Genomic DNA, 26,708 nt, shown 5'->3' with positions numbered 1-26,708 from the left:
TGGACATGAGTTTGAGTAAACTCTGGGAGTTGGTGATGGACAGGGAGGCCTGGTGTGCTGCAGTCCATGCGGTTGCAAAGAGACGGGCACGACTCAGTGATTGAACTGAATGGGTAGAGCTTCGCATCTTCAGCTTCAAAGTCTATAATCAATCTTATTTCAATGTTGACCATCTGGAGATATTCATGTGTAGAGTCGTTTCTTGTGTTGTTGGAAGAATGTATTTGCTATGAGTAGTGCATTCTCTTTAAAAAATTCTGTTGGAATTTGCCCTGTATCATTTTGTACTCCAAGGCCAAATTTGCATGTTATTCCAGGGATATCCTGACATCCTACTTTTGCATTCATGTCCCCTGTGGGAATAGGACACATTTTTCGGGCATTAGTTCTAGAAAGTCTGTAGGTCTTCATAGAATCATTCAACTTCAATTTCTTCATCATTAGTGGTTGGCACATAGTCTTGGATTACTGTGATATTGGATGTTTGCCTTGGAAATGAACAGCAATCTTTCTGCCATTTTTTAGATTGCACCTGAGTATTGCATTTCAGATTCTCTTTTTGACTATAAGCGCTACTCCATTTTTCCTAAGGGATTCTTGCCAACAGTAGTAGATACAATGGTCGTCTGAATTGAATTTGCACGTTACAGTCCGTTTGAGTTCACTGATTCCTAAAATGTCGATGTTCACCCTTGCCATCTCCTGTTTGACCACTTCCAGTTTACGTTGATTCGTGGACCTAACATTCCAGGCTCCGATGCAGTATTGTTCTTTATAGCATTGGCCTTTACTTCCATCACCAACTGGACATTGTTTTCACTTTGGCTCTATCTCTTCATTCTTTCTGGAGTTATTTCTCCCCTCTTCTCCAGTAGCATATTGGGCACCTACCTACCTGGGGAATTCATCTTTCCGTGTCATATATATTTTTTTTTTTTTTTGCCTTTTCATACTCTTCATGGGGTTCTCAAGGCAAGAATCCAGAAGTGATTTGTCATTCCCTTCTCCAGTGGACCATGATTGTCAGATGTCTCCACCATGATCCGTCCATCTTGGGTGCCCCTACACAGCATGGCTCACGGTTTCAGTGTGTTAGACAAGGCAGTGGTCCATATGTTCAGTTGGTCAGTTTTCTGTGACTGCAGTTTGGTTTTCATTCTGTCAGCCCTCTAATGAATAAGGATAAGATGCTTATGGAACCCTGCAACTTAGTTGGTGATAACTGTAGCTTTAGTAACCATGCTAGCCAAGAAAAGCAGTATCTTTACTGTTTACAGTAGCTTTACTAAAAACAGAGGGGGTGATGTTGGTTCAGACAAAGATGAGACAAAAGGGAAAAAAGGGTATGGTTTTTGCATAATAAAAAATACAAATGTACAGTATAAAATGATAAATATGAAAGCCTAAGTTTTTAGTCTTGCTTTGGGGCAAGTGTTAAAACATCATCAAGCAGACCCTGGATTGAAATACTAAGGAAGGCCTGATATTAGGTCTCCTCACATTTCTGGATGGCAAAGAAACTGTGCAAATTCAGTACAACAAAAATGTGAAATCCAGATGAAACTTGAAAACAGACTGCACGTTTACAGTTATTCCCCAACTGATGTACAGATCTATCAGAAGCAGTTGGAAGACATACATTTGGTGTATTTGACCACAGCTTATAAAAATCATTGCTTGCCATTAAACTATATCTACACAAGAAAGAACCTTAAGGAAATAGGCTGAAAGGTAAATGCAAACAAAATAAATAAATAAAGCAGAAGGACAGGTATAGCAATACAATAGCAGTGCACAGTGAAGGACAAAGACTGAAAAATTTAGTTCTGTGCCATTAAATCAAATGGGCTTTCCCTGGTAGCTCAGTTGGTAAAGAATCTGCCTGCAAAGCAGGAAGTCTGGATTCGAATCCTGGGTCAGGAAGATCCCCTGGAGAAGGAAATGGCAAATTGTTTGAGAATCCTTGCTTGGAAAATCCCATGGACAGAAGAGCCTGCTAGACTGCAGTCTGTGGGATCACATAGAGTCAGACATGACTGACAACTAACACTTCACTTCATAACATATAAACAAAAAACATAAAAATAAAATATAATTTATATTTTCTTCAGTACATTATCTAAAATAGCCAATATTCAATCAAAATTGATTAGAGATATGGAGAAATAATAAAATGTAACTTGTACCACCAAAATAATTAGGTAATAAGAACTAATTCTGAGTGGGTCCTTATTTCAAAGACACTATTATAAATATGCTTAAAGAACTTGTAGGTAATATATTCAAAGAATTAAAAAGGAACATAGTGATAAAAATTCAATCAGCAATATTAGTTGAAAATTAGAAATGATAGAAATTTCAAATGTTAAAAATCATATGATCATCTCAATAGAGAAAGAACATTTGAGAAAATTCAGCATTCATTTATAGTAGAATCTCTGAATAAAGCAGGTATAGAAGGAATGTATCTCAACATAGTAAAGGCTGTATATGACAAGCCCATAGCTAACAGTGAAAAGCTAAAAGCTTTTCTTCTAAGATCAGGAGCAAGACAAGTGCCCACTCTTGCCACTGTTATTCAACATGGCATTGAAAGTACTAGCAATTAGTCAAGAAATAGAAAGTGTATACAAACTGGAAAATAAAACTTGCATTATTTTCAAAAGACATTATACATAGAAAGCCCTAGTGTTGGCTGCTCAGTTGGGTCTGACTCTTTGAGACCCCAAGAACTATAGCCTCTGTCCACAGAATTCTCCAGGAAGAATAGTGAAGTCAGTTGCCATTCCTTTTTCCAGAAAACCCTATAGACCATACCAAAAAACTGTTAGAATTAATAAACAAATTCAATAGTTTTGTAAGATAAAAAATCACTATTTGCATTTATGTTGTATTTCTATACACTTATAACAAGCTATCAAAAAGAAATAAAGGAATACAACCCAATTTGCAATTGCATCAGAAACAATGAAATACCTATTACCAAATATAACAAAGGAGGTTAAAGGTCTGTATACTGAAAACTACAAAATATTGAGTGTGAGGCTGTCACGGCTAACGCCATGGCAGGCAGCCTAGATTAGGAGTAGGCCTGGTTTCCCAGGGTAACATAATAATCAGGCCTCCTGGAGCCAGCCAATCAACATATGCCTAGCCAGAAAAAAGGGAACCTATCAGGGGAAAGCTGAAAGCCCCATGTTGGGCCAACAAAAATTACCTTGCAACTGTGTAACCAATCAGCTTGCGCCAACTACCCACTGTGTAACCAATCCGATTGCGCCAACTACCTGCTGCTTATTTTGACCTAATAAATACCCGAGAGAACTGGGGCTCGGGGCCTTTCGTCCTCACACACCTGGTGAGGGCGGGAGGCCCTGGCTCGAGTCAGTAATAAATTCCCCTATGGTGAGTTGCATTGTTTCGAGGAGTCTTCTTTCCCGACCGGGGACTCAGACTACAGGCAGAACATTGAGGAAAGAACTTGAGGATATTACAAAGAAATGAAAATATATGCTCTGTTTATGGATTGGAAGAATTAATATTGTTAAAGTGTCTATGCTATCCAATGTAATCAAGATTCTATGTAATCCTTATCAAAATTCCAGTGTTTTTCATAGATAAAGAACATAGAATCTTAAAATTTGTATGGAACTAGAGCAGACTCTGAATAACCAAAGCAATCCTGAGAAAGAACAGCAAAGCTGGAGACATTACATTTTTTGAGTTCAAACACTATTACAGTAATTAGAACAGTATGGTAATAACATAAAAAGAAACATTTTGCTCAATGGAACAGAATAAAGAACGCAGAAATAAGCCTATGCATATATGGTCAATTAGTTTACAACAAGATAGCTGATTCATGTTTTTGTACAGCAGAAACTAACAAAACATAAAGCAAATACACTCCAATTTTAAAAATTAATTAAACATTAGTTTGCAACAGTAGAGATCGGAATATGCAATGGATAAAGGACAGTCTCTTCAATAAATTGTGTTGGAAAAACCAGATAGCCACAAGAAAAACAATGAAACTGGACTTCATTCTTATATCATACACAGAAATTAAAATAGATCAAAGACTTGAATGAAAGCTGTGAAACTATACAACTTCTAAAAGAAAACATAGACTCAGATGGATTGGGTAGAGAGGGAGGTAGGAGGGGGGATCGGGATGGGGTTACATGTAAATCCATGGCTGATTCATGTCAATGTATGACAAAACCCACTACAATATTGTAAAGTAATTAGCCTCCAACTAAGAAAGATAAATGGAAAAAAATAAAATAAAATACAAAAAAACAAAAGAAAACATAGATGGTGTGTTTCTTAACATAAGTCTTGGCAATTTTTTAACCTAAAACAAAAAGAAACAAGCAGAAATAAATGGAACTGTATCTGATTATATTTACACAACAAATATTTAATATAATATTAAATTATATTAAGTGTCTTTTCTGACCACAATGTTATGAAACTAAAAATCAACTACTGAAGGAAAAATGAGAAAACAGCAAGCATGTGCAGACTAAAACAACATGCTACTAAAAGTAAAACCATGAGTCAAAAATGATAGGAAAGAGAAAATTAGAGAATAGCTTGAGAGAAATGAAAATGAGAATATAACTTTACAAAATCAATGGGATGCAGCAAAAGCATGTCTGAAGGAAGTTCATAATGATAGAGGCCTTCCTCAATAAACAAGGAAAATCTCAAGTAAGCAATCTCACCTAACATCTAAACGAGTTTGAAAAAGAAGACCAAAAAATTCCAGAGTCAGCAGAAGGAAGGAAATATTAAAACTCAGAAAGGAAATATATAAAGTAGGAATAAAAAAATTAGAAAGGATCAATAAAATCAAGAATTGGTTTGTTTGTTTGTTTGTTTAAAATAAACATAATTGACAAACCTCCAGCCAGCTTCACCAAGAAAATAAGAGAGAAGACCAAAACAAACAAACAAACAAACAAAAGAACTGAAAGAGGAGAAATAATAACCAAAAGCATGAATATGGCAAATGAGGGTAGAGTGTGAATATCAATATTTTATATTTCATAGAATGGAATAATTAAAATTCAAGCAGGAAAATGTGTCCAAATGGATCAGTAGAACAAGGTTTGTTTTTGTTTTTTTTTTTTTCACTGTTGATATTAACATTGGTGTTAGCTTCCTAGGGTTTCCATAACAAATTACCACACACTCTGTGGCTTAAACAAGAGAAATTTATTTTCTCGCAGTCCTAGAGTCCAGAAGTCCAAAATCAAGGTATCAGAACATGTCTCCCTCTCAGGAAACTAGGAAAGAAATATATATAAGAATGCTTTCTTAGCTTCTGGTCATTACTTGGCTTGTAGCATCATAAATACAGTCCTTACATGATATTCTCCCCATGTACTGTCTGTGTTCAAATTTCTCCTTTTTATAAGGACACCGATATTAGATTAGGGGTTCTCTCTAGTACATTGCAACCTCTTAACTAATTATAGTTAGTTATATATCTTAGTTGTATGCAGTTAGTTATATATCTTAACTAACTATATCTGCAATGACCCTATTTCCAAATAAGATCACATTCTGAGACACTGGGTGTTAGAACTTGTGAATTTTGGGCTTCACATTTCACTCTGTAACAGGAAGCATTAATGCAGTAAGGAGGGGAGTGCCTTTCAGACTCTGAGACAAAAAAGAATATAGAAATAATATCTCAGCTTGTTGCAAGGGCAGTAGTTTGTATAAACGTCAGAGGGAAGTGGCCAAACAATGGTTTAAAGTTAATTATGCATAAGTTTGGGTATTCAACCCAATGTAAAATGATGTACTCAGATAGTAATGTTGAATGCTATCCACTGTTACATTGTTTATAAACATCACCATATTTAACTTTGCTTTTAAAAATTTATCTCATAATCTTGATTTAAACAATGTTCACATTTGTGTATTATTACATAAAAATATAGCAAAGTGTTTTTGAGATAGAAACCTACTTAAAACCATTTGGTTATAGTGATTTCTGATATAATAGTTAAAAATAAATTTTAACTCCTGAAGAATTTTATCTAATCATTGTCCTGGGACTAGATATACAAAAGAATTTTTTTTAAAAATAAAACTCACATAAAATATGTTTCTAGACAAGCAGAAAAATGTGCAATAAATCACATTTTGAAAGAATGAAACTGAGAACACGGTTCATTTCAGAGAATCTGACCTTTGTTTTACTATCAGGCAGTGTCAGTTCAGATTAACTGTGATATAAATCCAGTCATCCTAGTTATCCTACTATTTTCCTTCTGAGTTGCATAACTGCGCACACAACCATTGTCAAAGGTATATATTTTGCTTCCTACATCTTAAGCTATTAAAAAATTTGCTTTTTTTAAAAAATAAATAGTCAATTAGAAAAAAAAAAGTGAAATCTTATATGTTGAGAAAAGCTGCTAATACTTCCAAAGTGATAATAAGTTTAATTTAAAAAGGATATATAAAAGAAAGGCTGTCAGTTCAGTTCAGTTCAGTTCAGTTCAGTCGCTCAGTCATGTCCGACTCTTTGCGACCCCATGAATCACAGCATGCCAGGCCTCCCTGTCCATCACCAACTCGAGTTTACTCAAACTCACACCCATCGAGTCGGTGTACTCACTATTAAAACTGTTATTTGATGCTTTCAAATCTTTATTATAATTCATTGATTTTGATAGTAATTGAATACATATGGAAGTATTTTATGTTTTCAGAGTATTTGGAGCACATATCTTTCCTTCAAAAGCATAAATGAAGACATGTCATTTGAAACTTAACTGTGAAATCAATACATGTACCCAAAGTTTCAGAATTACAGCATTTGTAATGAATAATTGCAGAAATTGATATGATCAGAACTCCCATTTAAAGCTAATGGTATAAACTCTCTGCTGATTTTTAAGTTAATATAACTTTAAACATAGAAAACTAATGAATGCTCATATGCCTTTTACAAAATTAATTGACTTTATATTTATTAAATTTCCTTTATCATTCTTTCTTTTGAAATCTTTACACAAAATACCTATATCACATGAATATAAAATTTATAGCAAAAGAAAAGAGAGAAAAGAATAAAAGACCAAGAATAATTCCCACCCATAGCCTGATTTTGTGGGAACTTTGTTGCATAAATCACATTTTAGAGTTTCTCCAACTTGTAAAAACTGAGGTGTTGTTGTCCAGTTGCTAAGTAGTGTCCAACTCTGCAACTCCATGGACTGCAGAACACCAGCCTTCCCTGTTCTTTGCTGGCTCCTGGAGTTTGCTCAAACTCATGACCATTGAGTAGGTGATGCCATAGCCATCTCGTCCTCTGTCTCCTCCTTCTTCTCTTGCCCTAAATCTTTCCCAACATCAGAGTCTTTTTCCAATGAGTGGACCCTTCACATCAGATGGCCAAAGTATTAGAACTTCAGCATCGGTCCTTCCAATGAATGTTCAGGGTTGATTTCCTTTAGGACTGATTTGATCTCCTGGCAGTTTAAGGAACTCTCAAGAGTCTTCAACACCACAATTAGAAAGCATCAATTCTTTGGTGCTCAGCCTACTTCATGGTCCAACTTTCATATCGATACATGACTTGTGCAAAATCATACTTTGACCCCACAGACCTTGGTCAGCAAATGATGTCTCTTCTTTTTAATATGCTGTGTAGGTTTGTCATAGCTTTTCTTTCAAGGAGCAAATGTTTGTTTGTTTTTAATTTCATGGCTGAAATCACTATCCACAGTGATTTTGAAGCCCAAGAAAATAAAATCTGTTACTGTTTCCACTTTTCCCCCATCTGTTTGGCATTAAGTGCTGGGTCTGGAAGCCATGATCTTAGTTTTCTGAATGTCCCTCTTTGTTCCTTGCCATTAAAATAGTAATCATCTGTCTGAATATCAGAGATTGTTGATATTTCTCTTGGAAATATTGATTCCAGATTATGATTCACATATTCAATCATTTTGCATGATGTACTCTGCATAGAAGTTAAATGATCAGGGTGATCATATGTAGCCTTGATGTACTCCTTTCCAATTTTGAAACATTCCATCATTTCCTGTCCATTTCTAACTATTGCTTCTTGACCTGTATACAGGTTTCTCAGGAGGCAGGTAATGTGGTCTGGTATTACCTTATCTTTAAGAATTTTCCACAGTTTGTTGTGAGCAACATAGTCCAAGACTTTAGCATAGTAATGAAGCAGAAGTAGATTTTTTTTTTCTTTCTTTTTTTTTGGGGGGGGGGGGGCGGAATTCTCTTACTTTTCTATGATCTAATAGATGCTGGCAATTTGATCTGTGGTTCCTCTGCCTTTTCTAAATCCAACTTGTATACCTGGGAGTTATTTGTTCATCTACTGTTGAGTCCAGCTTGAAGGATTTTGAGCAATACCTTGCTATTATATGGAATAAGGACAATTGTACGGTAGTTTGAAGAGTTTTTGGCATTACCTTTCTCTGGGATTGAAGTGAAAGCTGACATTTCCCAGTCCTGTGGGTGCTGTTGAGTTTTCCAAATTTGCTGACATATTGAGTGCAGCACTTTAACAGTATCATCTTTTAAGATTTGAAATAGCTCAGCTGGAATCCCATCACTTCTACTACCTATGATCATAGTAATACTTCCTAAGGCTCACATGATAGACATGAGTTTGAGTAAACTCCGGGAGTTGGTGATGGACAGGGAGGCCTGGCATGCTGCGATTCATGGGGTCACAAAGAGTCGGACACGACTGAGAAAATGAACTGAACTGAACTGAAGGCCCACTTGACTTTACACTCCTGGATGTCTGGCTCTAGGTGAGTGACCACGCCATTGTGGTTATCTGGGTCATTAAGACCTTTTTTAAAATATAGTTTGCTGTGTCTTCTTGCCATTTCTTAATATCTTCTGCTTCTCTTAGTTCCTTGCCATTTCTGTCCTTTAAATGCTCCCTTGGTATTTCTAATTTTCTTGAAGTGATCTCTAGTCTTTCCATTCTATTGTTTTCCTCTATTTCTTGTCCACTTAAGAAGGTTTTCATATTTCTTTCTGCAATTCTCTGGAACTCTGCATTCAGTTGGGTATATCTTTCCCTTTCTCCTTTTCCTTACACTTCTTTTCTCAGCTGTTTATAAGGCCTTCTTAGACAACTACTTTGCCTTCTCACATTTATTTTTCTTTGGGATTGTTTTGGTTACCACCCCCTGTACAATGTTAGAAACCTCTATCCATAGTTCTTTAGGAACTCTGTTTACCAAATCTAATCCCCTGAATCTATTCATCACCTCCACTGTATAATCATAAGGGATTTGGTTTAGGTCATACCTGAATGGCCTTTTCTCTACTTTCTTCAGTTTAAGTCTCAATTTTGCAATAAGGAGCTCATGATTGGAGTCACAGTGAGCTCCAGGACTTGTTTTTGCTGACTATGTAGAGCTGCTCCATCTTTGGTTGCAAAGAAGGCAATTAGTGATTTTTATATTGACCATGGTGATGTCCATGTGTAGAGTTGTCTCTTGTGTTGCTGGAAGAGGGTGTTTGCCATGGCCAGTGTGTTCTCTTGGCAAAACTCTGTTAGTCTTTGCCCTGATTCACTTTGTACTCCAAGTCCAAACTTGTCTGTTACTCCAGGAATCTCTTGACCTTCTCTTTTTGCATTCCAATTCCTTATGATGAAAAGGACATTTTTTTGGTGTTAGTTCTAGAAGGTCTAGTTGGTCTATATAGTCCTGTTTAGCTTCAGCTTCTTTAGCATTAGTGGTTGGTGCATAGACTTGGATTACTGTGATGTTGAATGGTTTGCCTTCAAAATGAACCAAGATCATTCTGATCAACCCCATGAACAGTATGAAAAGGTAAATAATCTGACACAAGAAGATAAGCCCTCTTGATGGTAGATGTTCAATATGCTACTGGGGAAGAGTAGAGATAAAGCTCCAGAGAGAATGAAGAGGCTGGGCCAAAGCAGAAATAATGCATGGTCATTAATATGACTGGTGGTGAAAGTAAATTAAGGTGCTGTAAAGAATAATGCTACATTGGAACCTGGAATATTAGGTCCATGAATCAAAGTAATGTGGTCAAGCAGGAGATGGCAAGGGCGAACATTGACATTTTAGGAATCAGTGAACTAAAATGGATGGGAATGGGTGAATTGAGTTCAAATGACCATTAAATCTACTTCTGTGGACAAGAATCCCTGGAGGAAATGGAGTAACCCTCATTAGTCAACAAAAGAATCTGAAATGCAGTATTTAGGTGCAGTCTCAAAAAAATGAGTTAGGATTTCAGATTCCCTTACTGCTAAGTCACTGATGCCTATTGGATATAAACTCTCAGACACTCACATCTTCCTCCTGCTGAGGGAGAAGTGGTTCCTGGAGCAAAGAACCAATGTTTGTATAAGACTGCAAGTGCCAACTATTAGAAGCAAAGCACACAGAACTTGAAGATGGATTTCTAAGGGAATTTGAAAGGACAATGACAGTGCTGCAGTGCCCCTGTGAGGTATAGACAGGGAGACTAAATATTAATACAAACTGCCTATATTATGATATTACTAACAATAACACCTCCTATGTGAATACTGGGGAAATAATTATATTTTGAGATAGAAAATTCATAGCTTAATTATTATTTTTAATTGGAAGTAGGAATCAAATGTGATTTTACTACTTGCTACATTGTATCATTCTATCATTTAAATTCTATTGAATGCCACTTCTATTACATCTAACTCAAATTCTATTGAATGTCACTTCTATTACATCTAACTCAAATTCTATTGAATGTCACTTCTATTACATCTAACTCAAAACATCTTGTAACATAATTAGAAGAATTGTTTTTGCATGGTGTCACCCTACAGCAACAAAGGTATAGAGCTTCCTTCTTCGTCTTATATATTTGGGAAAATTATTTGGTTGTTTAGATACTAAAGCCTAATTAAGTATTAATACCTAGAAGAGCTATTTATTTGGAGTAATGAGGTTACAACTTAGGCTATCACTGTAACCAAAGATTGGGTGATCTTCTGTGTTATATATTTATTTAGAAATTTAACAAAATGTGTGGTTTAAGTGTTTTTTTTTTTTAAAGCACCACAGAATCAAAAGTAAGGACAGAGCAAAAATTGTTATAAATTTCTCTTATGTAGAAAGTTTCTATTCATGTTTTCCATAAATATGATTTTGGAAATACTAATTGTACTTCTCTCTAAATTATAGATAATAAGTGATTAGTAGTGTGAACATAAAGGAGTGTTATCAGGAAAACTTGGGGTCAAATATTCCACGGCCAGTCAGATGGAAGATCTGGAACTCTCCCTCTGAAGTGTGTGTGTGTGTGTGTGTGTGTGTGCATGCACATAACTAAAAACCTCCAAACTGTTCGAGCTTGTAACATTTACAATATAAATATAAACCCATGTGTGGATAAGGATACATGATGCCTTGCTTAGATACTAACTAGATAGCTACAGGTGGAGTTATATCTCATAAAATGCTTCAGTACCAGTTGAGCTAAGACTTAATCTCAGTATCTGGTTTACCAGGTATGAATTAGGTTGGCATTCATAGATGGTTCAAATACGTGTGGCCCTTAAGATGAAACAGTCAGTATGTTCTTATTGACAGTTTACAAGCTGCATGCTCAGAGAAGAACTAATCTTAAAAATACTCAGCCTTTAAAATAATTCTAATATATCAATTATAAATATTTTATATGATGCTTTAGGTATATGGTGGTGATAACATAGTGGTCCTTGTAAGAGTTGTGTCAACATTGTCACTATGTTTTGGACATTTAAATTTTTGAAACTGTTCTAACAAACTAAATGAGAACACAAAAACCAACAGATGAACTAGACTCTCCTTTCAAATAAGGGCATTTGCCTTCCTGAGGAAACAGAAGTCTGTAGTACTGAAGTAATCTAGACTTCTGAATGCAATTATATAGTAATAAAAAGTTATGAGCAATAAGAAAAACAAGGATGAAAAGAAGTCAAATTGCAAAGTTATTTTATATAGATTGATCATAGAAGTCATCTCTATGGTGCAGGAATACTGGAGTGGGTTGCCATTTCCTTCTCTAGATAACATTTAATAAGAGACCAAAATACACTAAAGAAATGAGTATGTAACAATCTAGGGAAGAATGTTCTAGGTAGAGGAAAGAACAAGTGCACAAATTATAGCAGTATGTTTGTTTTATTTGAGGACCAGGAAGGTAACCGCTTCTCTGGTGGTTCAGAAGGTGACCGCTTCCCTGGTGGTGGTAAAGAATCTGCCTATAATGGGGGAAACTTGGGTTTGATCCCTGGGTTGGGAATATCCCTTGGAGAAGAGCATGACAACCCACTCCTGTATTCTTGCCTGGAGAATCCCCACAGACAAGAAGCGCTTGGCGGGATACAGTCCATGAGGTCACAAAGTTGGACACAACTGAGCGACTAAGTACAACACAGCAAGGTGACCAGTATGATATGAGCAGAGCTAGAAAAATATATACAACCATTCATAGAGATAGAGAATTGGTTAGTGTGAAATGTACAAGGAGTTGTAAAGTTTTTCTATTTCAGTATGAGTGAGATAGAAATTGTTGGAATAGAGATCTGATTTGATATATGTTTTAAAAGATAATACTGTCAGTGGTATGTAGAGTGCTGATTTTATTAGAGTAGCTGATTATAATGTCTTCAATATTCACTGTGTATGCTATATATAAAATAGATAACAAATAGATAGAAAACTAATCTATTAGTTAACAGATAACTAATAACCTACTGTGCTGCACTCAATATGCCAGCAAATTTGGAAAATTCAGCAGTGGCCCCTGGAAAAGGTCAGTTTTCATTCCAATCCCAAACAAAGGCAATGCCAAAGAATGTTAAAACTACTGCATAATTGCACTCATATCACAAGCTAGCAAAGTAATGCTCAAAATTCTCCAAGCCAGGCTTCAACAGGACGTGAACTGTGAACTTCCAGGTATTCAAGTTGGATTTAGAAAAGGCAGAGGAACCAGAGATCAAATTGTCAACATCTGTTGGATCATAGAAAAAGCAAGAAAATTCCAGCAAAACACTTACTTCTGCTTTATTGACTATGCCAAAGCCTTTGACTGTGTGGATCACAACAAACTGGAAAATTCTTCAAGAGATGGGGATATCACATGACCTTACCTGCCTCCTGAGAAATCTGTATGCAGGTCAAGAAGCAAACTGTTAAAACTGGACATGAAACAATGGACCAGCTCCAAATGGAGAAAGGAGTGTGTCAAGGCTGTATATTGTCACCCTGCTTATTTAACTTACATGCAGAGTACATCATGTGAAATGCGGGTCTGGATGAAACACAAACTGGAATCAAGATTGCTGGGAGAAATATCAATAACCTCAGATATGTAGATAACAGCATCCTTATGGCAGAAAGTGAAGAGGAACTGAGGAGCTTCTTTATGAAAGTGAATGAGGAGAATGAAAAAGCTGGCTTGTAACTCAACATTCAATAAACTAAGGTCATGGCAAAAGGTCCCATCTCTTCATGGCAAATAGATGGGGAAACAATGGAAACAGTGATAGACTATTTTATTGAGCTCCAAAATCACTGCAGATGGTGACTGCAGCCAAGAGATTAAAAGACGCTTACTCCTTGAAAGAAAAGTTATGACCAACCTAGACAATATGTTAAAAAGCAGAGTCATTACTTTGCCGACAAAGGTCTGTCTAGTCAAAGCTATGGTTTTTCCAGTAGTCATGTATGAATATGAGAGTTGGACTATAAAGAATGCTGAGCACTGAAGAAATGATGCTTTTGAACTGTGGTGTTAGAGAAGACTCTTGAGAGTCCCTTGCAAGGAGACCAAACCAATCAATCCTAAAGGAAATCAGTCCTGAATATTCATCGGAAGGACTGATGCTGAAGCTGAAGCTCCAAAACTTTGGCCAAGTGACTCACTGGAAAAGACCCTGATGCTGGGAAGAGTTGAAGGCAGGAGAAAAAGGGGGCCACAGAGAATGAGATGGTTGAATAGCCTCACTGACTCAATGGACATGAGTTTGAGCAGGCTCTGTGAGCTGGTGATGGATAGGGAAACCTGGGGTGCTGCAGTCCATGGGGTCGAAAAGAGTCGGACAAGACTGAGCTACTGAACTGAACTAAACCTACTGTATAGCACAAGGAACTCTACTCAGTACTCTGTATTGAGCTATATAGGAACAGAATCTAAAGAAAAGTGGCTATATGTACATCTACAACTGATTGAATTTGCTTTTTACAGCAGAAAGTAACACAACATTGCAAATCAACTATATTCTGATAAAAATAATTTTTTAAATATTTTAAAAATAAAATATAAATAAATTTAAAAACAAACACAACAAAATGAAGGTATTAAAATAATAAAACCACACTTTATTGCATTTTACATTTAAATAAATTTAACTTTAAATCAACTTTATTTTAAATTAAAAAAAATCTTCACTGGGTGTTGGCCATGGTCAAATTCTTAGAAGTCTTTAGAATTCAGCTACATCAATTGTAGAATTTCTCAAAATACTTATTTCATTGTCTTCCTTTCAGGTTAAATGACAAAGTCTGTTACGGTAACCTTGTAAATCATTAGGCACCAAATCAGTACTAATTATAAAGACATATATGAAGTTCTTTATACATACCACTGGCGAAATTCAAAAGTTAGACCTCCAATTTTCACTGGGAAATTTATGAGGCTCAAATGCTTACTTGCAGCTAAACACTTCCAATTTATTAATAGTTTCTCTCTTGATATAGCATAATTTTGAACTGCGACATATGGGACATCTTTAATGAAATGAGTCTTTTTCTCATCTACTTTTGCTTGTTAGCAACCTAAAGATTTGAGCACCTGAATGTTTGGGATGTCAAGAACACTCAGTTTAATTCTAGGAAGGTCAACAGATGTGTCAACCAAGTTATTATTTTTTAAAATTAGTTTTTCAAAACTTTTAATATTATCGCAGTTTTTTACTGTTTTCACTGAAAAGTTAGGCCTTTTTTAACATTACTACCTCAAAATTATTGCCAATAACTGGAGAAATCCATAATTATTGGTGCAAATGTTACCTTTTTACTAATTTCAACATCTCATAAATAATTTAAACCCATCAGCATAATTATAGGTATATTATGAAACAATGTAGTAGGTTTTTACCACTTCCTTTCATTTTAGCATTCGATTTGAGAGCTGTACTAAAAGCATTATAAAGTTCATCATCCTTTGGCACAAAATCAGATAACACATTTAAATTTGGCTTGTGTTATAAAAATCATGTAAACAATAAATGCTTTTACATGAAAAGATACCCAGAATAAAATACCTTAAGTTTTATAGTAAATCAGAAAATACATTTTAACATTATTTTTAAATAAAATCTTCCAATTAATTTGGAGGAGAGGGCATAATTGAAAAGTTTCTGCATGAATTATTCACAATTGCTTGTTTTTTTACTTCAAAAATTGACATTTTTGCTGCTTTTTTTTGCATAAATTATATAAAATAATCATTAACATTTTCACCATGTATATTTTGGAGACTTACAGTGTTAAATTTTTATGCACATTATCTCAATTAATTCCCCAAAATAGGCTTTTAAAGTTGGCTCTAATGTTATTCTGTAATACAGATGAGAAACTGAGGCACCGAGTTTAATTATCTGCTGAATATATCACAGAGAGTAAATTGTGGAGCCAAGAGAGAAACTCAATAAATCTGTAAGCTGAGTATATGTGGTTAAACATTGGTTATATTTCTTATGGAAAATCATAAGGGAATGTGATGCAAAAATATCTTTATCTAACTTTTCTAAGAATTAGATTTTTTACTGTCAAAGTGGTATATTCATTTAAAAGGTATGATTTTTTTCACTTATAAAATTGACGTGTTTTTTTTTTTCTTTCAGACTCCAGATAGTATTGAAATATCATATAATACAATCTCTTTGAAAGGAATTTTGGCACATGAATTTAAAGCTTTATAAAAGGCAGAACTTATGACTCAGAAATTCATCATTTGGAAAAGTAATTATAGCTCATTCATGATCAGAGAGTTGGGGATAGAAAGTCATGAATGTAGATTGCCTAAGGTAAAAGGCACTGATTTCTGTGTTGATTGTGTGGAGTCAGGGACTAAACCCCAGGGATAATAAGAACATAAAGTTATACTTCACTATGCCTCCACAAGCAGAACATAATTGTGGTGGTACACAACTCTTACTGGAAGCATTGTATAAACTGCTCAAGAAGAATTTGCTTTAGGGTGAAGATATAACCACATAGCCACTAAGTCTCCACGGAAATCTTCATGACCAGATTCCTAGATCCTATCTTTATTCCCATTGTCTGAAACCAATTGGTGCAATCTTAATACATTACCTAATTAAGTGGCTATACCTTTTAGCACATAAGATGTTGAATTGCATTAATGACTGTTTCCCACCAAAAATCCATCTATTGAGCCAAAATATTGCAGTTCACATACAGGAGACGTCCCTTTGATCTGACTAAACTGAGCCATAGTAAAATTGACCTGCCATATATCTCTGTGGCTCTGGTGCTCCTTTTCCACTTTGGGACATATAATTCAGGTTCTTGGTGTCCTAGGATAGAATACTAACCTTGCATATTCTGCAGCGTCTGCAAGAGCTACAAGGAATCAGAAGTATGATCTCAACTACTCCAAGTTAGTATATGTCTACATTATTCTAATTTGAGGATTATTTTACCTTCTCTTATCTCAGACAAAAGTTAAGTAAGTGAAAGTCGCTCAGTCGTGTCCGACTCTTTGCGAGCCCATGGACTATACAATCCATGGAATTCTGTAGGCCAGAATACTGGAGTGGGTAGGCTTTCCCTTCTCCAGTGGATCTTCCCAACCCAGGAATTGGACCCAGGTCTCCCGCATTTCAGGCGGATTCTTTACCAGCTGAGCCAGAGGTAAGCCCAAGAATACTGGAGTGGGTAGCTTATCCCTTCTCCAGGGGATCTTCCCTACCGAGGAATCAACCGGGGTCTCCAGCATTGCAGGCAGATTCTTTACCATCTGAGCCATCAGGGAAGCCCCGAGGTTGACCCTTTTCTCTAAGCGTGATTTTCCTCATAATGATTTTCTAATTCAGCTCAGCATGCAGGCTCCCTGGCCATCTGAATTTGTTCTTCCTTCTATCTGGATTTTTCACATACACAAATAAGTTGAATATAGATAGATGAATTCCTCACTTCTCTCAAGTCTTTATTTAGATAACACTTCCCAGTAAAGCATTTGCAGTGATGCCATTAGTGTTCATAAGTATCTAAATTTCCATCTTTTCTTACCTCTGTGATGTGATTGCCTCTAGACATGACACTCTTTATTTCTTCCCATGATCACCAGCCAAAATTAGTCATACAGCACCCAATCCAGTTATAGCTGGGCACTAATAAACTCATAACCAATGTGCCCAGTTGATTATCCTCATTCCATCAATTTTTAAAGTCTTATTTTGTTATGATGGACCTAGAGTCTGGATCCCTATACCACCACTTAGGAGGAAGCTGCCATAGTGAGCAATATCTAGATATGGCAATATCTACAGAAGAATTTGTAGAAGTTAAAAAAGACACGTTTATATGCTAAACCAATTAAAATTTAAGAACTAATTTTTTACTGCAACTTACCAACCTACCAGACTAAAGAACTTTCCTTAAACACATAACTTGAAATTATAACCACTTCTCCAAACATTTTCTTGTCTCTCTGTCCTTCTAAATTTTCTTCAAAGGACTTATTGACATATCATATTATTTAAATATTTGAAAATTTCTTACTATCATGACCATAGCCTCACTCTACTATAACCATGAGAGGGCAATGGTTTTTATCTGTTCTGCTCACTACAATATATCCAGCACAAGATAAGTGTTCAATAAATATGTGAGGAAAATTAATTTTAAAAAATGTCTTCATGAATTTAAGATTTAGAAAATCAATTTGTGCTTACAAAAAGTGTCTAATTTTTGGCAAATTTTCTCCTAGTGTTTATAATTTTTTCAAGAAAGCATAGTTTTATTTGCATTTGCTATATAATATCTCATAGCTGGAGAAAATCTTAAAGGTGCTCATAAATCAAGGAGTAATTTGAAAGCTCCTTTTAAATTATTACTAATGATATGGATACTATAATTATTGTAATTCAGTCCAGTCATGTGAGCTAATTTTAAATTTTCTTTCTTTGGATTTAATCCAAAACTTATGATCTTCCATATTTATTCATTTATTTGTATTTTGAATACTTAATATTTGTTCTATGATAGTGTGAAAATGAGTGGAAAATCTATTTTCTTGAAATTATGAACCTTCTGTGTATAAAGAAACTGATACATTTTATTGATCCGATATTCTCCTTTCTCTTGTGCTTTCTTAAAAACATGATATATTTATTTTTTTATTTATCTTTAGGAGAAGAGGCATCATTTATGAGAACACCTAAATGCTGCATATTTGACATTTGAATAAAACTTTCCTCTGCATAAAATTTGCTGCCTGTGAGAAAAATTTTGATATATACAGTTAAATTTTTATAGAAAAATGTCAAGAAGCATAGCATAATACAAACTGACAAATATTTCTAACAATTTAGAATTATTTAGAATTATTATTTTTAATAATTTTCTAGATTTCAAAGACAGAAATTACCTGTCTGGGAAACAGAGAATTATCAGATGGCTATCAGTTTGTCCTGTTATTTTACCCGGGGTTCTCAAAGACAATAAGAATGACAATTATATCATACCAGTAATTAATGTTATAGAGTTTGTAAAACCTATAGAGAAATTATGCACTTTTTATTTTTGGACAATTTTTACTTTTAAAATAAAAAACTAATGTTTTAGTGAATTACTTTCTTGCATCATCTTGTTCTGATACCTATTTTTACCTTTTACCTTATGCTACTTGTATCCTCTGTCTTTCTCTCTTCATGTTGGGAAATAGAGTTCAATAACTGAATAGTTATTCAATAACAATAGTTATTGGACAAATATGTTATTTAATAAGATCCTCTCAATAGACAGTAGATAAATAAAGATTTGGAAATGTATATATAAACACAGATATAGCTATATGGCCAAATCCATGGAATATGATAAAATACAGACATAATTTAATAATATGTATTACATGATATATAACAATGATATATTAATATATACTGTATATGAATATATAAATTAAATATAACACTATTTTGAGATTAAAAATAAATTTAATTATTAGGTATTTTAACTCATGATTATATAAATCAAAAAGACAGTAATTTAGAAATGACTCCTCTATTTTATTGTCCAAAATTATGTCTTGTATCACTCAATAAAGTGAAAAGTACATAAATCCGTTCTTTTTTTTAAAATTTCACATAGGTTGGTACTCAATATGGATCATTGTCCTTCAATGTTACATATTCTTAATAATAAAATATTAGGTTTATAGTATCTTAATATATTGGAGTTGTGTTTCACTTAATGTACTGGAGTTGTGTTGCATTTGCTCGCTTCTACTAACATTAGATAAAATTACACAACTTAAAATATGTAATTAGCCATAAGATATAAATACATTTAAGATAGAAATACATTTATAAATATATATTTATAGATTATATAAATATATAATATTATATATATTATATATATTTATATATATAACATTTATATATATTTATATATAACATTTATATAATATATATTTATATTATTATAATATATAATTTATATAATTTATATATTATATATTATATATAAAAATATAATATTTATATAATATATAAATAAATCTATATATATATATATAGATTGTATAATTAGCCATAAGATATAAATACATTTAAGATATAAATACATTTATAAATATATATATATAGATAGGGAATATAATAATTTGATATTTTAGGGAGGTATTTCGTTACTAGGAAAATACTTTTCTTAAAATGTTAATAGGATTAAATATTTTCTACATCTTTTCATTAAATTAACCAAGGAAGGCAAATAATTAAGATTATAGATTTATTAAAAAAAAAAGATTTCATATATTTTAGACTATTAAGTTTTTCTTCATGATTTTAATCATTCTTTAGCAGTATTTCTCTCTCCTTTTCCTGCTGTAGAAATTTGATTATTCCCCATTGTATTGGTCTTCAGTCATTTAAATTTACATTTTAAGAATGTGATAGATGGAAATGAGAAGTTGCTGAATTATATAAATGTGTAGAGAGAGTGTAACAATATTTTGGGGATAGGCAAAATACTGGAACAATTGCAAAATACTGGAACACTTTATTTTAAAAACTACCTAAAGGACAAAAAATCCTACATTTGGTTGTCATGGGATGAGGGCCAGGGTTTGGAATAAAGTGCTTTAATATGATAGCTCTTAAACTATATATCATGGAACCTCTTTTATATTAGATAGTATGTTTAATAGGAAATGTATTAATTTCACTCAGTATATTTATCCAAATTAATGTTCATATTAACATTTTCAAGAACAATAGAATCCTTTTTTTCTCTGTCTTAAAGATTATTTGTAAAATATATCTTTCTGTAGAATAATGATTGTAGAATCTGTTAATGTTCACACACACACAAAAAAAAGGAAAATAAAGCAGGTGAAAATGCAAAATTGAATACAAAAAGAAACAAATGAACCAAATTGTATTTCAAATAAATAGCATAGCCACCATGAAATTCATGGGAGAGTACTAGCCCAGATGATTTTTAATCAGCATTTGGATGCTATATCCTCTGACTAAGAAAAAAGAACTCTAAAAATATTTCTCTGTTGTTAATAGCTTTATTTTTCACAGAGACATAGTAAGAAATTCTGAAACTACCTTTTGGGTATTCAATGATTGAGCAATTATGTAAATATATTGTGAATAATTGGAGCTTGGCTTCTCACTGTGGATATGGAAGTCATAAACACAGAACAAGAAAAAAGGATAGCAAGAGGCTCTGCTTTTGGATTGGAGTGGGAGGTATAAGTGTGTACTCGTGTGCTTATGCAGAAACATGTACTTACACATGTTATATAGGTATATATAGGCATAAATATAGATTTGTGTCATTTTAAATATATTTCTTAAAAGTTACAGATATATCTGTATTTGCACATATATGCATGTATGTATATAGTCCATGGGGTTGTAAAGAGTTTGATATGACTGAGTGACTAAGCACACACACACATATATGCACATACATATGTATGCATCTAGATATATTTGTGTCTGTGAGTGTATATACAGTTCTCTAGTTAGTCTAAAATAATGATGTGCTAGTGTCCATGAACTGAGCTTATGCCCAAGTCATGGTTGATACATATCACTCTCTTTAGTAAGAAGTAAGACTCCTTGGGAAAAAACCTGACTCTAGGGCTGAAATAGAAAAAGTTCAAAATGAATCTGGAGTATCTTGCTGTCTGATACAGCAAGTTAGAAAATGCTAGGGGGATGAAAGGGACAAGCCAATAGACAAAGGAACCAACTTGAAGGATCTTGCCTTCAATATGGGGAAATTGGGCCATGAATAAAGGATTATAACCCATTGAATAAATTAGAAACCTCTGAGTCCATCATGAGTCCATGTTAAAAAAAAAATTGAGAAAGGAAAGACCTTCCTTAAAGTAGAAAGGCAAAAAAATTAATAAGAAATTTTTAAAAATATCATTATTTTATTTTTTTAATTTATTATTTTTTTTTGCATTTCCTCCCCATTTCTTTTTTTTTTTCTTTTTTTCAGGGCTGGTGCACTGGGGGGACCCAGAGGGATGGGATGGGGGGATCGGGATGGGGAACACATGTAAAGCCATGGCTGATTCATGTCAATGTACGGCAAAAACCACTACAATATTGTAAAGTAATTAGCCTCCAACTAATAAAAATAAATGAAAAAATATCATTATTTTACAAACATCATAATAACATTTTTTAGAGCAGAATCATTTTGAACACTAAAATTAATAGGTGAAAGTTTGAAGAGTACTATATTTGTATATTATTAAAGTATCTCCCCCAAAGATAATTATGAACTACAAAAGAAACAAATAGTAATTCTCAATTAAAGACAACTCCCAGGACCTGCCTTAGTCATGTGAATAAAATTAGCAAAATCAGTGCTCATATAAATCTCACAAGTTTCCTGACATCATGCACTTTTAACAGAGTGTAGCATCACTTGCATATTATTGTTATCAGAAATGCATAACTGAAATTTAAACCTGAGATAACATGAGAAACATTACATAGGATATTAAACTAATTTAAAATATTAACATTTTAGGAATCTAGATAAAGAATACATTAATATTTTCACTAGTCTCTCAAAAATTTTCTTTATGGTCAAAATTATTAAACAGGTTGTTAAAGTACTGCTAGAGAAAAAAGAGGATATTTCAAACTAAAAATTTCAATATGCATGCATGTACATTTTTCTTTTTAGTTTTCTAAACTACTTTTTAATGATGGGAGGAATAATCTGTCCATAATTTCTACATTCTGACCAGAAATTGAAGTCCATCAGTTACTTTGAAATACCTTTTTGGCAATATCTTGCTAAATGAAGTCAACAGTAACTATTAATATTATATGTTGTTGTTATTATACTGATTGCCAGTCTTTCCCTAGGGCTATAGGCTTTATGGTTTATGGTATACTTCATTTGGAACATAAGGCAACAATTTTACCCCTCAAACTGCTGTTTACATATAATGGATTACCATATTTCCAACACCAGGCAATTATTTCCATGCTGCTAGACAAAAGACTTTCAGATAATATCACAAAGTTTAGACTTTGTTTTGTTACTATCTACTCATTGATAATGCTGAATATGTGTGCTAGTCTGAATGGGCTAGGTAAAAAGGAGTCCAACACTTCCAGTGGTTTAAAAAAGCAAAGTTTTGATTTTGATGGAAAAATACCATAAATATGAGTCTCTCTCTCTGAACATTTAGTGCATTTCCAGGAATATTATGCCATCTCCATAATGCTCATATAGTTTCACATATATCAATCAGCACACTTAACTGAAACTAATTGTTATCATCAAGTACTATTCCTTAATGAAGTAAAAAAGTTTTGTGAAAAGTAGAGTTACTGTTCCCTGTTTATATTATGATAGAAATATAAGATTGAGTGTTGAAGATTTTCATTAATTGTTATAATTCAGCATTATTAATTTAATATTTGATTATACAGAAGATGAGCAGGAATTTTGTAGTTGAGTGAATTCAAAAGTGGTTCCTTGCTTGCTTAGTCACTCAGTCATGTCCACCTTTTTGCAATCCTTTGGACTCTAGCCCACCAAGCTCCCCTGCCTCCGAGATTTTTCAGGCAAGAATACTGGAGTCGGTTGCCTTTTCCTTCTCCAAGGGGATACCCCTGACCCAGGGATTGAACCTGCATCTCTTGTGTTTCCTGCACTGCAGGCAGATTCTTTACCCATTGGGCCACTGGAGAAGCCCCGAAAGGGTTGTATTCATACTTATAAATCAATCATTACTTTGTACAGATTCAATGAATTTGATAGTTTCTTACTTTAATAAACACCCTTTCCTTTACCTTAGAAAGCAAAGAAAATAAAATAAAGATTTGTAAACATTCATATATATTATAATATGTATGTTGATATTACATGAGATTTTATATATGAAAACACTAGATATTGTTAATAATTACTTTTATTTATCTGTGAATAAAATGTAAAAAGAGGGCTTCCCTGGTGGCTCAGATGGTAAACCATCTGCCTGAAATGCAAGAGATCCAGGTTCAATCCCTGAGTTGGGAAGATCCCTTGGAGAAAGGAATCCAACCCACTCCAGTGTTCTTGCCTGGAGAATTCGATGGACAGAGGAGCCTGGTGGCTATAGTCCCTGGAGTTGCAAAGTGTTGGACATGACTGAACAACTAACCCTTATTTGTAAATTATTGTTTACATTTACAATTGATATAGTGAAAATATTGTCTTCCAGTAATGAATTAGTTTTCTAAGGCTGCCTTGACAAATATTAATACCACAGACTGAGTGGCTTAAAAAACAGAAATATATTTCTTCACAATCCTGGAGAGATGAAGTCTAAGATCAAGATATGGCCACCTGATGCGAAGACCTGACTCATTTGACAAGACCCTGATGCTGGGAATGGTTGAAGGCAGGAGGAGAAGGGGACACAGAGGATGAGATGGTTGGATGGCATCACTGACTCGATTGGCGTGAGTCTGAGTAAGCTCCGGGAGTTGGTGATGGACAGAAAGCCTGGCATGCTGCAGCCCATGGGGTCACAAAGAGTTGAACATGACTGAGCTACTGAAATGAACTGAACTGAACTGAAGATGTTGGCAGGGTCACTTTTGTTCTGAGGCCTCTCTCCCTGGCTAACAGATGGCCATCTTCTTCTGTTGTCTTCAGATGATTTACCCCTGTGTGTGAAAGTGAAAGTGAAGTCGCTCAGTCATGTCCGACTCTGTGCGACCCCATAGACGGCAGCCCACCAGGCTCCCCCATCCCCGGGATTCTCCAGGCAAGAATACTGGAGTGGAGTATTTCCTTCTCCATGGAATCTTCCCGACCCAGGAATCGAACCCAGGTCTCCAGCATTGCAGGCAGGCGCTTTAACCTCTGAGCCACCAGGGAAGTCTGTGTGTACCTGTGTCTTAATCTTCTCTTTCTATAAGGATAAATCTCATAATGAATTAGGGCCCACCCTTTAACTTAATTACCTCTTTATAGGAGTTTGAAAGTGAAAAGAATGTGAAAGTTGCTCAGTCCTGTCCAACTCTTTGAGACCCCATGGACTATACAATCCATGAAATTCTCCAGGCCATATACTGGAGTTGGTAGCTGTTCCCTTCTCAAGTGGATCTTCCCAACCCAGGGATTAAATCCAGGTCTCCCTCATTGCAGGTAGATTCTTTACCAGCTGAGCCACCAGGGAAGCCCAAGAATGCTGGAGTGAGTAGCTTATCCCTTCTCCAGCAGATCTTCCCAACCCAATCATCAAACTGGGCTCTCCTGCATTGCAGGCAGATGCTTTACCGAGCTACCAGGGGACCCTTAAAGGTTTTTATTTCCAAATAAAGTCACTTTTTCAGGCCCTGGGAGTCAGGAGTTCACCATATGCATTTTGGGGGGAACACAACTCAGTCCAAAGCAAATAACCAGATTTATCAGGTTATTTAGGCAAAAGTTAAATTGTGATTTTCCTAATATTAAATAGGTACCATAGTATAAGAAGTTATTAACTCCTATTACTGCCTTATGATGTATGATACAGGGATTTGTTGGGAGAAGATGAACCAAGGGACGTACAATTTGTCTACCCAGCCCTCAGCCCTCTCTCTTTCTCTGAGTAATATATGGCTGATTTGTATCCTGCTCGCTCATGATTTTATGGGACCTATTTCTATTAGTATTTGCTCTGCTGATATAAGGCATTGACACCTGACACGAGTGCACCTATTCCTTCTGATATATCAAATGATCCATGCAATTCTGGGATTTGTTTTCTAACAAAGGAAAGAAAAAGAAAAAAAAAAAAAAACAGAACACGGAAAAAATTCCTCAGAATTAGCTTAGCAGTAGAGAAGGATCAGAGAAGGCAATGGCAACCCACTCCAGTACTCTTGCCTGGCAAATCCTGTGGATGGAGGAGCCTGATAGGCTGCAGTCCATGGGGGAAGAGTCGGACACGACTGAGCGACTTCACTTTCACTTTTCACTTTCATGCATTGGAGAAGGAAATGACAACCCACTCCAGTGTGCTTGCCTGGAGAATCCCGGGGACAGGGGAGCCTGGTGGGCTGCCGTCTATGGGGTCACACAGAGTTGGACACAACTGAAGCGACTTAGCAGCAACAGCAGCAGAGAAGGATCATTTCATTTTTATTTCTGAACATGTGAGTTGTGACTCTGGAACTTCTGACAACCATATCTTTCACAGTTTGGGTTCACTGAAGAGAAACTTTAAGATGAAAATTAGCACCAGAAAATGAATTAGATTTTATTTGCTGCTGTTTTGTAGCTGTTGTAACAAACTACCACAAACCTAATGGCTTTAAATGACAGATATTTATTCTCTCGTAGTTCAGAGTACTAGAGGTCTTAAATCTAGCTATAGATAGGGCTGTGTTGATTCCAGAGGCAACTCTTAGGGAGAATCAGTTCCTTGCCTCTTCCAGTTTTTGGTAGTCATTGGCATTCCTTGAGTTGTGGCAGCATCTTTCTCTGCTGACTTCACATCACCTTCCAACAGAATCTGAGTCAAAAGTCCCTCTACCTCTCTTTGTCTCTCAGCTTTACTGAGATATAACACTGTGTAAGTTTGAGGGGGCACAAGATAAATATTTTAGGTTTCCATGTATTTTGAAATAGCTACCACAATAAGATTAGTTAACATCTGTCATCTCACATAGTTAATTTTTTTTTTTTTTTCAGTAATCTCTTACAAGGATGCATGTGATAGCATTTAGGGTCTACCCAGAAAATCCAAGATAAACTCTTCCTCTCATAATCTTCAAATTAATTTCATTTCTGGCATAGAAAGTAATATTTAATATTGCCATATAAGGTAATATTCACAGGGTCCCATGATTAGGATGTAAATATATCTTTGGGAGGGAAATCATTTCAAAAACATGGGAAAACACCTAA

At 34.7% G+C, this 26,708-nt stretch overlaps 1 long non-coding RNA gene across 1 annotated transcript; it reads right to left on the bottom strand.

Moving 5' to 3' along the window:
- Window positions 1-23,099, bottom strand: LOC122445219. The gene is made up of 3 exons (XR_006270481.1): window positions 23,087-23,099; window positions 14,089-14,155; window positions 1-49 (listed from the first exon to the last, which is right to left on the bottom strand). It is a non-coding gene; the product is annotated as an uncharacterized LOC122445219 (long non-coding RNA).
- Between the last annotated feature and the right edge of the window lie 3,609 nt (window positions 23,100-26,708).

This window comes from Cervus canadensis, chromosome 7 (assembly GCF_019320065.1).
Source record: "Cervus canadensis isolate Bull #8, Minnesota chromosome 7, ASM1932006v1, whole genome shotgun sequence".
In the NCBI taxonomy this organism is placed as follows: Eukaryota; Metazoa; Chordata; class Mammalia; order Artiodactyla; family Cervidae; genus Cervus; species Cervus canadensis.
The sequence above is the reverse complement of the archived record's forward strand: the minus strand, read 5'-3'. Positions and strand labels throughout refer to the sequence as shown.